Source organism: Miniopterus natalensis, chromosome 2 (assembly GCF_054644295.1).
Source record: "Miniopterus natalensis isolate mMinNat1 chromosome 2, mMinNat1.hap1, whole genome shotgun sequence".
Taxonomy (NCBI): domain Eukaryota; kingdom Metazoa; phylum Chordata; class Mammalia; order Chiroptera; family Miniopteridae; genus Miniopterus; species Miniopterus natalensis.
In genome coordinates, this window is record NC_142082.1 from 119,613,711 (window position 1) to 119,624,931 (window position 11,221).

The window sequence follows — 11,221 nt, forward strand, 5'->3', positions numbered from 1 at the left end:
AACTGCTCAAGAATAGGAAAGTGTGCTCTTTCTCCGTTATTTTTCCCTCGTTCAAGTGTCACCATAGGAGAAAGAGTGAGTTCAAAGTGTAGAAAGAAAAGATTCTAGAAAAAAGTAGAAAAATCTCTGAGGTGCTGATCAAGAGCAGCCTCTCAGACTGAGGTGGCATTTCTTTGTGCGTGTTCCACCTTCGTTGTTGAATGATCATTTCTTGTTACACTGCAAAGCCCCATCCCCAACATTCTGTAGCACGTAGGCCAGTAAAATTAGTGTGGTTGTTCATCTTGGTCTAAAAAGGCATTTCTCTCTTTTGTTGTTGTTTTGGGATGGGAGTGGGAGGAGAGAAAAAGGAAATGCCAGCTTGGGAAATAACCATCTTTATTAGATTAGGTAATGGGAAAATACGCAATAATTCCAAACAAACTACTGAACTCTTGGAACTCCGATTGTTTGCAAAATATGAGATGTCAGTAATTGCAATTACATTATTTCTCAGTAGAACTTGGGAGCCACAGACCTTGACAAAAGGTCAGAACAGGTTTATGAAAACTGAAGTCCCCCAGGTTTTAAATAATTCAAATATATTTTTAAAAAATTATGGGAAAAGGAGATAATAATAAGAGAACAATAATATTAAGTATCAATAAATTACTTGAGGGGCCTAGAGCTCCTGCATAACAAAATCGGAAACTAGGTGAGTTTTCAAATAGTTTGCCGCCCCGCTGTTCTTACTTGATGCTTAGTTATTTGCAAATGCATTTTCTTTCCATCATCTCCACAGAAGACTGGATATGTCCAGTTGTCTCCTTGAGAAGGAGCGGGAGGGAAGGGATTAAGGCTCTTTTACTCAGTGGTGGGCTTTAGCTCTGAGCCTTTGGGAAGGAGAGGTATGTGATGGAAAAAGAGAGCTTTGGAGTCAGATGGAATTGAAGTTCTAGCCATTCTCAATTATGTTTGAAGCCCCATTTTTATAAGAGATCAAATGGCACATAGAATACATACATCACAGGCCTGTGTTAGCCTAAAATGAAATAATATATGTTGAGTCCATGACGTGGAGTGCCTCAGGAAACGTTCATTTCCATCCCTCCCCTACTCAATTCATAAGGCCTCTCTGATTGAAACAGCCATAGCGAATTAATCAAAAAACTAGATTTGGTGAGACGAGATGTTTAAGATAAACTTAGAGATTTATTTGTGTTAATCGTATAATGGAAATGAAAATATTGAAACTGGAGACTTAAGTCATAGTGTTTCACATATTTACACTCTCAACAAATTTCCAGTTTACTGGGGGACAGACACTAATTTAAAAATCACACAAAGAAATAACCGAGCTGGGAACTTTGGGGGAAAGGAATGTGGTTCTATGCCAGTGTACAACAATGAAGGGTTTGTCATGAATGGGGAGCTTGGGAAAGGACGATTTGGGGACAGAAGTTCCTGAGGTGTAGGGTTGGTATTTCTAGGGAGCAAAGTTGAAGCTTCTTAGCAAACCCGTGGATTGAAACGGTGCCGGCATGAGGAAGGCAAGGGAGAAAGAGACACAGGAGAGGGTTTGTCAGAAACTGGCAAAGAGGTTTTTGCAGATTATATCTAAGGGATAGGACTACATCGTTGCATAGTTGGGTTCAAAGAAATCAGTTTCAGTTGTAGCTGAGGGCTAGACAGGAAAATGATCCTTTTTTCAGCGGTGAAAAGAGAGAGAAGAGAGAAAAGGGGTGGAATAAAGAGGGGTTTGGGGAGAGGAGAGAAAGGAAATGAGCAGAACCTAGTGCGTCCTGCAGGTAGAAGGAGGATCGGCCAGCAAGGCCAGTGAGTGGCTTAAAGAACAGTAGGTGACGGAAGGGCCCAATGACTGAAAGGGGACATTCAGAAGAGTCGGATTAATGCTTTAAACTGGTGGCAGCTAAGTGAGTAACATGAACCTGTGCCCCCGTAATTTACCTCATCTGCAGACACTTTGTGCCCAGAGAGTCCCAAACACTGTGGCAAAAATAGGTTTGCACTTAGATCTACAGAACATTCCAGTCACTTCAGCAGAGCTGGGGGAGGGGCGCACACCAAGCAGAGGAAAAGGGAAGATTTTAAAGGCCTTTGCCATCTCCAGATGGCGGCCCCGAGAAGTGATGCAGAGAAATGAGACTGCTGTGGAGCAACCCTTTTAAAACATTTCCAAAACACCGGGCCTGTGGCAGGTAAAGGAGGAGCCAGGGACGCTACAAGAAATATATATTTTGCTCTTTGCTCTCACCCCAATTCCCTTCCATTTGGAAGTAGGCCACGACTACGCAACTTCCACAAAAACCTGCGTTCAGTTCACGTACCAGCTGTGAAATACTACTTAAGGGGGCTGCTGCTCATTTCTTAGTTTCTAGACATTACTTCCAGGGAAAGAGGCAATGAATGCTCCTCTCTCTACCTGGGAAACGGTCCTTGGTGCTTCAAAAATGAAGCCCTCTTCATAATTTCTCAGGCTTCGCCACTTTTCACACAGATTTATGAATTTTGAGAGTAAAACCTGTGAACTAGTAGGCTCTTCCCAGGTTAGGTATTCTTTCCTGGTAGGCTACCAACTGGCACTGGGCTTGCTTAGGACGGGTACCCAGGAGGCTCGGCTTGGGCTCTAAACCTGGGAAAATCCCAAGCGAATCACAATGAGTCTGTCACCCTACTTCCCAGAAAAACAGGGTAGATGCTATTCACAAATAAGAACAATGAACAGAGTGTAGGATATAGAAAGTAAACTTTTTCTTTATGAAAATAACAGTGATTATAAATGCAGGGTTTGATGTTAGATCCAAATTTTAGGTCCACTTGCTGATATTTCACCCTAGGCAAGTTATATAACCTGTCTAAGTCTCAATTAACGAGTTCATAAAGTGAGAAATAATATTACCTTCTAAGAGTGTTTTAAAGATTAAAACAATGTCAATGAAACATTTAATAGACAGCATCTAGTACACAGTAAAGACTCTACACAAGTATTATATTATTTAGCTTTTGATTGAAGAAAAGAAAAAAATTATCCACCTACATGTTGCTTTAATAAGTAATACTCTGCTTGTTTTTTGTTGCTATGTGAACAAAAATTTTACTCACATAATGTTACATAATGTAAATTTTGTATTACATGATTTTAAAAATCAAAGTATAATACAATAAAAATTTAAAATATAATACATATTTTTACCTTCAGACAATACATGTCAGTTTTGAGAACACTGAGTGATAGAAAAATACCAAAAGTTATAATATGCCTAAATTCCATATATTGGCTCTGTCACTTAAAATGCTACACAAACATTTTCTGTGATACATACAACTAATGTTTAAAATGCCTAAGATATAGAAAATGATTTTTCAAGGTTGTTTACATCTTTTAAAACCTAAATGAACTGTGATATTCAGATAATCCGAATTATAGTAACGTCTGGTGTTACTAGCTTGCTAAGCTGAACAGATGTCCCTAGTATAGAATGGTTAGCCAAGCACTTTGTTACCGCCCTCCAGCTCCCTGGTTATGACATATTGTCTAAAACAGTTGGTGCTTTAATGCCTGTCACAACCTACTGTGATAAACAGTCACCACTGCACAAACACATTTATTCCACAAAGTTTCTACCATTTTGGGGGGGGGGGGGGAGTTGTTTAATCAGACACACACACACATTTTATACTTTTTCAGAAGTTCAGACATTTTTCCCTTCAGATAATCCCTGTCAGTTTTGAGAACATTGAGTGATAGAAAAATACCAAAAGTTATAATATGCTTAAGTTGCATATAATTTGGAGCCTTTTAAGTGTAGGCATTATATGTGTAACATATCACCAGTCACATGAAAATTAATCATATTACGTTTTAGTTCTCCTGATTTCATTATTGGGGCTCTATGCAATTGGTAAAGCCTCCCTATGTAATTTTACAATATTATTACGATCTTTTAAGCCATGTAAGTAGATTTTTTATTTTCCTGTATTTAAGTATAAACTATTATGAGATTTAAGACGTTTGACAATATAAATTCAAGAATTGGTGCTTTTTAGAATATAGAACAAAAATATATGAATGTCTTATTTTGTAAACTTGTAGCCATTATTTAACTCTGAAAAAAAAAAAAGTAACAGACCTTGTGTTGAAATGCTTAAAATGAGTGATCTCATTACTGTGTGTTTTACCAAGTGTGTTAAATAGTTATCTTCATTTTAAAGAGAGAATATCATAGCGAAGAGAAATTAACCTGCTTGCCCAAGGTCACATGCTTATAAACTAAATCACGGCTCCTATAGCAGTGACTTAAATAATCAAAAAGTTTTCTGGCTGGTGTGGCTCAATGGTTGAGCATCGACCTATGATTCAGGAGATCGAGGTTCAATTCCCAGTCAGGGCACAAGCACAGGTTTGGGGCTCGATCACCAGCAGGGGACGTGCAAGAGGCAGTAGATCAGTGACTCATCATTGATGTTTCTATCTCCTTTCCTCTCTGTCTCCGTCTCCGTCTCCCCGTCCCCCACCCCTCGCCCTCCCCCTCCCCCTCTCTCTCCCTTCCTCTCTGCCTGAGATCAATAAGAATATATTTTAAAAATACATATATGTAATCAAAAAGTTCTTATTCTGAGCCTCTATATAGTGACCAATAAAAGAATGGCCTTCTGTGAGAGAAAAAAAAAATCTAGGGCAAACTAATTTAGAGGCCCTTTGAGTATTTATTTGCCCACCTGCAGGGGGAACTTACATTTTTGTACTCGAGTGGCCAAGAGAGGCACTGTTAATAGCTGTTGACTGAGACCTGGGCCTGCACTCCGAGGCACTGGGAAGTAATGATGCGACGGTATTTCCCATGCACCCTGCCATGTACAGGCAGTCTGTCCCGGAGGTCACGGAACTGAGTTCTAATCAAAAGGCTTAAAGCTCATGGTCTATTTCATTATTTAAAATTATACAGTAAGAACCAAAGGGGAAAAGATGGAGTAGTTTAGCATACTTAGAATAAGGCAAAAGTTGGGTCCAGAGACCTTTCTGTCCACGCCCTGAGTTAGACAGTGCTCATATGTCCTGTCTTTCTGCCTTCCCCTTCAGTCTGTGCCACTTACACTAGCTACAAGGACTAGACCTGAGGGACTGCAGCAGATGGAAGGTGTCTGGGACCAATACACAAATACTCCATACACATAATCAAAACTATGAGCCACTGAGTTGACCCTCCCTCCTGGTGACTCTATGAGTGAGAGATGTCAACAGTCCTCTTCTCAACAGTGCTGCTCAGCTGCTATTGACTCACTCCTATGGCTTCTTTAATGGAATCAATCCATCTCCTATCTGGGCTTCCTCTTTTCCTGCTGCCTTCTATTTTCCCCAGAATTATTGTCTTGTCTAAGAAACCTGCCTTCTCATGATGGGCCCGAAGTAGGGCAGCTTTAGTTTTGTTATTTTTGCCTCCAGCAATGTTCCAGGCTTAATCTGCTCTAGGATCCACTTGTTTGCCTTTCTTGTGGTCGGGGTATCCATCGAGCCTTCCTCTGAAACCATGTTTCAAATGAGTTAATTGTTTCTTCCTATCACCCTTTTCCGAAACTTTCATTTTCAGAGATAGTAATTGGGAGTAAGAGAGTGTAGATGATCTTAGCTTTGATCTCTAATGACAAGTCTTTGCTCAAAGGCTATAACTCACCTATAATCTGTTGGGCAGCCATGAGTGGTCAATATAAGAACTCCTGAATATTGGGTTCTCAGATGTGTTTGATGATTTGATGCTTAATCTGTCCCTTCCTGTGTTGACAAGCATGGGCTACACCTCCTTTATCTATGTCTAACACATTTCCCAAGCCATTTGCTTTTATATTTAGTTTTATCTATTCTCCCTGTTTTCTCCTCTGTTCTCTATGGTAGAATTGAATATTCTTAAGTAACAGAAAATGTATATTTTTTATATGTTTGTCAACTAGAACTGTTATTTCTTGATGTTTTGAGTTTTTTAAACCAATTTGTTTAAGTTATATAACATAAATCTGTCTTTATAAAAGTTTAATTTCCTCTAATTTCTATTTGCCTCTGTTCATCCTTTGTTCTTGGCTTTTTTTATTTTTAAATGCATCTTTATTGATTTCAGAGAGAGGAAAGGAGAGGGAGAGAGAGAGACAGAAACATCAATGATCAGTCGTTGATCGAGCCCGCAACCCGGGCATGTGCCCTGACCAGGAATCGAACCCCGATTGCCTGGATCCCAGGTCGACGCTCAACCGCTGAGCCACGCCCGGCCGGGCTTGGCTTATTTTTGAAAATTGATAGTTTACTTATTTATAGCCCCCAAACCCAAACCTATATTCCACATGTAGTTTATGTACTTGCTGAAGAAAAAGTATCACTTACTACAATCCTTCTTGGATTTTTAGATTTTGTGTTATGTTGCAAACATTGATATGGTTAACTATTGAGCAATAGATCCATCTCCATTCTGTATATATTTTTTAAAAATTTTGGGATAACTTTTCCTTTTAAAAATATAGCCTCTCAATTTTTTTGTTTTTGTATTTTAATTAACAGGCTTTTAAAAAGAACAGTTATACTCATAGGCACAGATGACAATATGGTGGTTCCCAGAGGGAAGGGGGGGTGGGAAAGGGGAAAGGGGCAGAAATACATGGTGATGGAAGATGACTTGGAGTGGTGGACGCACAATGCAATACACAGATTATGTATCACAGAACTGTACACTTGAAACATATGTAATCTTATTATCTATTGTTACCCTGATAAATTTAATTAAGAAATAAAATAAAAATAAAAAAAGAGTAGTTTTAGGTTTACAGAAAAACTGAGCAAAGGGCTCAGAGAGTTCTCATAAAACCCTTTAGTTCTTCCCCACATGAAATGCTCTAAAAATTACACTTTTATTCTTGTTCTCTTTTCTGTCTGCTCCTTAATATGCCTTTATTTTGTGCAAAATTTTATGTTAAATTTAGAAAGATCAATGTATTGCTTGCCTTCATAGAGTTTACAATCTAATTAGAGATATGAGATGTACTTTCTGAAGCAGTTACATAACAGCACAAATTAGTATTCATGAGATTCCAAGATGAATAATGTAGGGAATATGGCATGAAGGGTTATTTGAATGAATAGAGGATCTCATGGAAAGGTAGGATTTTTTTTTTTTAAAGACCCAGAAAGATGGGCAGGATCTGGATAGGAGATGAACATGAAGGACAGGTCATGACCAAACTGTGATGAGAATGACTGGTAGGACACACTTAAAGGTATAAATATTGTGACTATTGGGGTGAAGCTTATAGGGAGTGGAGAATCATTAGACATTTTTGAGCTCATAAAATTGCATGCTTCTCTTAGTCTTCTATGAAAATTTGTAGTGGTATCTATTGTGGATCAGGAGTAGAAGAGTCTTTTCCAATAAGGTGTCAGATATTTTTAGGGTAGCTTTTTTGAAATTACTGAAATGTCTAAATGCAAATGCAGTCAGTAAAATAAAGAAAAAAATAAAACAAATACTGATTTTTCATAATTTCCATGTGCTGAAACAAATTAAATTTGAATATAATGTTTTATATATTGGGCTTATTGATGTAAATTACATTGAAGTTTAACAGGTTATTTTATATAAGCCATTCACAAAGAAAGCCTTTATTAAGAAATCCCTTTAATATAATGTCTCCCTAAGACAGAGAAAGAATACACTTCAAATTTTCAATCGGTATTAACTATCTTCTAGTCAGAGTTAATAATCAAGGGGAAAACATTTATTTACTTTTATTACTATTCATTAATTGGTTGACAGAATAAAGAAAACTTTGTTTTCAACGGGGTTACTATTAAAAAAAAAAGGCTGGAATTTAAAACATTTTTTGTTCCAAATATTTTTTAAACTCCCTCAGAAATAATTTGGGCTTGAAAGAGTCTTTTCTTTCTCAAAAATGGTGGGTGCATTTTGGTCCAAGAATTACCACATTGGCTGAGGGTAGAATTTCTTTCTAAACCTGTGTCCAAGAAAACAGACGCTCGCATGCTGTTGGAGAACAAGAAAGTGCGTTGCTTACATAGCCCTTAATAAACTGTCCTTTTCTGCCCAACGCAGGCCAGTGCGCATCGTGACAAGCACGGCTCCTAGGCCGTGCGTTTGCGAGGGACGGTGCTCCTGTCAGACACGGGAGCCCTGTAACGTGGTTTCCTTACTTCCCAGTCCTCGGAAGCTGACGCCGATCGTCCATGTGACACCTGTTCATTAATTTCCTTTCAGTGGAACTCCCCTCTTCTTCTCAGCTGCAGTGCAATTTTAACATTTTAAAACTTTTAATATGCGTATGGCTCTTTGTTGAACATTGTTTCTGTGTTCAGAGGCCGTAACAGTCGCGCCCTAGAGGATGTCCCCGAGCCACTGGTGCAGTTTGCCTCCCATTGCCCATTCTCGGGGGAAACTTGAGCTCGGCCCTGAAAACGGACGTGAGACGAGCACAGTCATTCAGCTCTCTCCGCCAGGACGTGAAGGCCTGGGGTCCGTGCCAACGCTTCCTTTCCTAACCTGCAACCTTCCGCACACCTCACCTGAGTGGATCCAACAGATCCCTAGCTGTAACCGCTTACAGAAAACCTTCTTCTTCTTTCCCTCCGGCTGGGAGGCGTTGGTGCGCACGCTCTGGGTGAGCCGAGGCTGAAAGCACCAACAGATGCCAGGAAACAGAACGATTGCTGCATCCCCTTGCGAAATATGGCCAACCTTGCTCATTTTTATTCCTGATTGGGAAATCCCAGCACTTTAAGGGTTTAAGAGCATAAAAAAAATGTATAGTAAAAGGCATGGCTGTGGATGAGCAGATTTGTTTTGTACTAAAATGCAGTTGGGCCGTGCAGTGGCAGGACTTCTCCGGGGTAAAAGCTCTGCCCTGGTGTGTCAGTTTTTGTTTTGGGTTAAGGAGAAACATCACATCACAAAGAAAGAATGCAAGCATCAAGGGTTGTTTTGCACTTTACCAATCTGTTGTGCTCCTCCTGGCAAAGTTTGTATTTGAAGTTTGCAAAAGGTAGCAATTTTTTTGTGATGCTTAAAAGTTATATAAGTGTAATAAGTGATATTTGTCTTAATATTCTTTTACCATTTTATTCAGATCAATGAATGTGGTTTAATCTTCTAGATTTGTAACATGTCATGATCTAATAGCACTGACAACATGTGCTACCTTTTTAATTTCAAGATATTAATTCCTTAATGTTCTATGTATGATTCTAAGATAGCTAGACTTCTTAGGTTTCCAACTTTATTTTTACTTCTTTGAGGGTTTGGTATTTTATATAGCTTTCTAAAACTCCCAGAACTGAAGTTTTTTCTTTAATCTTATCCATTTCAATTCACCAGAAAGCTTATTTTTTTCCTGACTTTGAAGAAAATCCCAGTCTTCTCCATGGAATAAGTTATCTTTTGAAGATTAAAGTGATGATTAAAATCAGCTTTTGGACATACGATAATACTATAATACTATTTTTGGCAGTGGTGTGTTACTTAAAGAGTTTTATAAATACATTATCTTAGCAATAACTTCAGCCACAGGCAAAAATGAAGCATGATCTTATAAGATCTTATAAGATTAGTGTGAGATTTCCTGAGGGTGCAGTGATTTAGCTCTACCTTCAGAAGTGGGCAGCAAGACTTTTCTGGGGCTCTTGGGCTTTTAATAGTCTATCTAGAATAAAGGCAAATAATGGAGAGAGAGGAGGGGGAATAGGAGGAGAGGCAGGGAAGAAAAGAGGGAGAGAGGAGAGAGGGAAAGGAAAGGCTAGAAAGGGGAAAAGTAGGATTGAGTTCAGAACTGACCACTTTAAATCAACTCTTTAAAAAATTACACTTTACAGTTCTTAATCCCTTCATCTTTTTCACCCAGCCCCGTAATGCCCCCTCCCTTCTGGCAATGATCTTTCTGTTCTCTGTATCTATGAGTCTCTTTTTGTTTATTTTACTCTTTAGATTCCACATATAAGTCAAATCATATGCTATTGTCTTTCTCTGTCTGACTTGTTACACTGAGTATAATACCCTCCAGGCCACAAGTAGTCCCAGGGATGTAAAGTACAGCACAGGGAATGTAGTCAATAATATTTTAACAACTATGGATGGTGCCAGGTGGGTGCTTCAAATATTGAGAACACTTTGTGAAGTTTATGATTGTCTAATCACTAAGTTGTACACCTGAAACTAATACGAAATAATATTGAATGTAAACTGTAATTGAAAAATAAAAGTTAACAATCAATTGAATGTGCTAACAATCACATTTTGAAAATGAAAGCATAATTTGAAATTACTTAAAATGCTTAGCATTGCTAGCTTGAACAAAAGGCCTAAGGTAAAGCACATCTTTTATTTTTTCCCTCCATTTACTTTATTTTTTAAAAATAGTATTGATGGGTTATTGTTCTTGGTCACCCAGCTCCTGAATACCTGGCCTTTCTTGAAGTTCCCGGTCTCCTGTCAATGAGAGTCATAGTTTCACCCACGTGGCTGAAGAGGGAGAGCCTCGGGGCACGTGGATGCCTTACCCTTGGGCACTCTTCAGGACACTCTCCAGAAACTCATCTGTGTTGCTACCTTTTTACCTCTCGAACCCTGCTGGTTCAGGCTTTGCTGGGTACCTGAAGGTTGTAAGAATAGTATGGAACCCAGCATTACAGACAATAATTGTTGACTCCCCTCTTTGTGTTCTTCAACTTTCTCCTGTATAGTCTTGGCTGTATAGCAACAAAATATTTTAATTTACCTTAAAATAACTTAATTTTGTAAAACAATTTTTAGTCTAGTAAATCCTCATTTTAAAAATATTATGTCTTAAATGTTACATCCTGGGTAGCCCAGTATGTAACATTTATAAGAGGGCTTTGGAATGATCACAGTAATCTATATAAGGTGCTATGGAAATAATCAGGCTTTAATAAACTTCTTAGAACCCATAATAACGGAACACTCAGTAGAGCAGGCTTTTCCTTTCAGCTACTTAATTTCACAGGTTTTTGAATGGATTCACTTATTAAATACATTTTCTTAATTACATATAATTCAAGCCCAAACTTTGAAAGCAAAACGGTCATATTTCTAGCCAATGTCATAAACTCACCAATTAATTATTAGGTATCATCACAAAATCGTCATGCGTCTCTTTCAGTGACCATGATCAGAAAAAAAGAATGGAAAGCACTCCTCCAAGTCCTTAGTAATAGCTT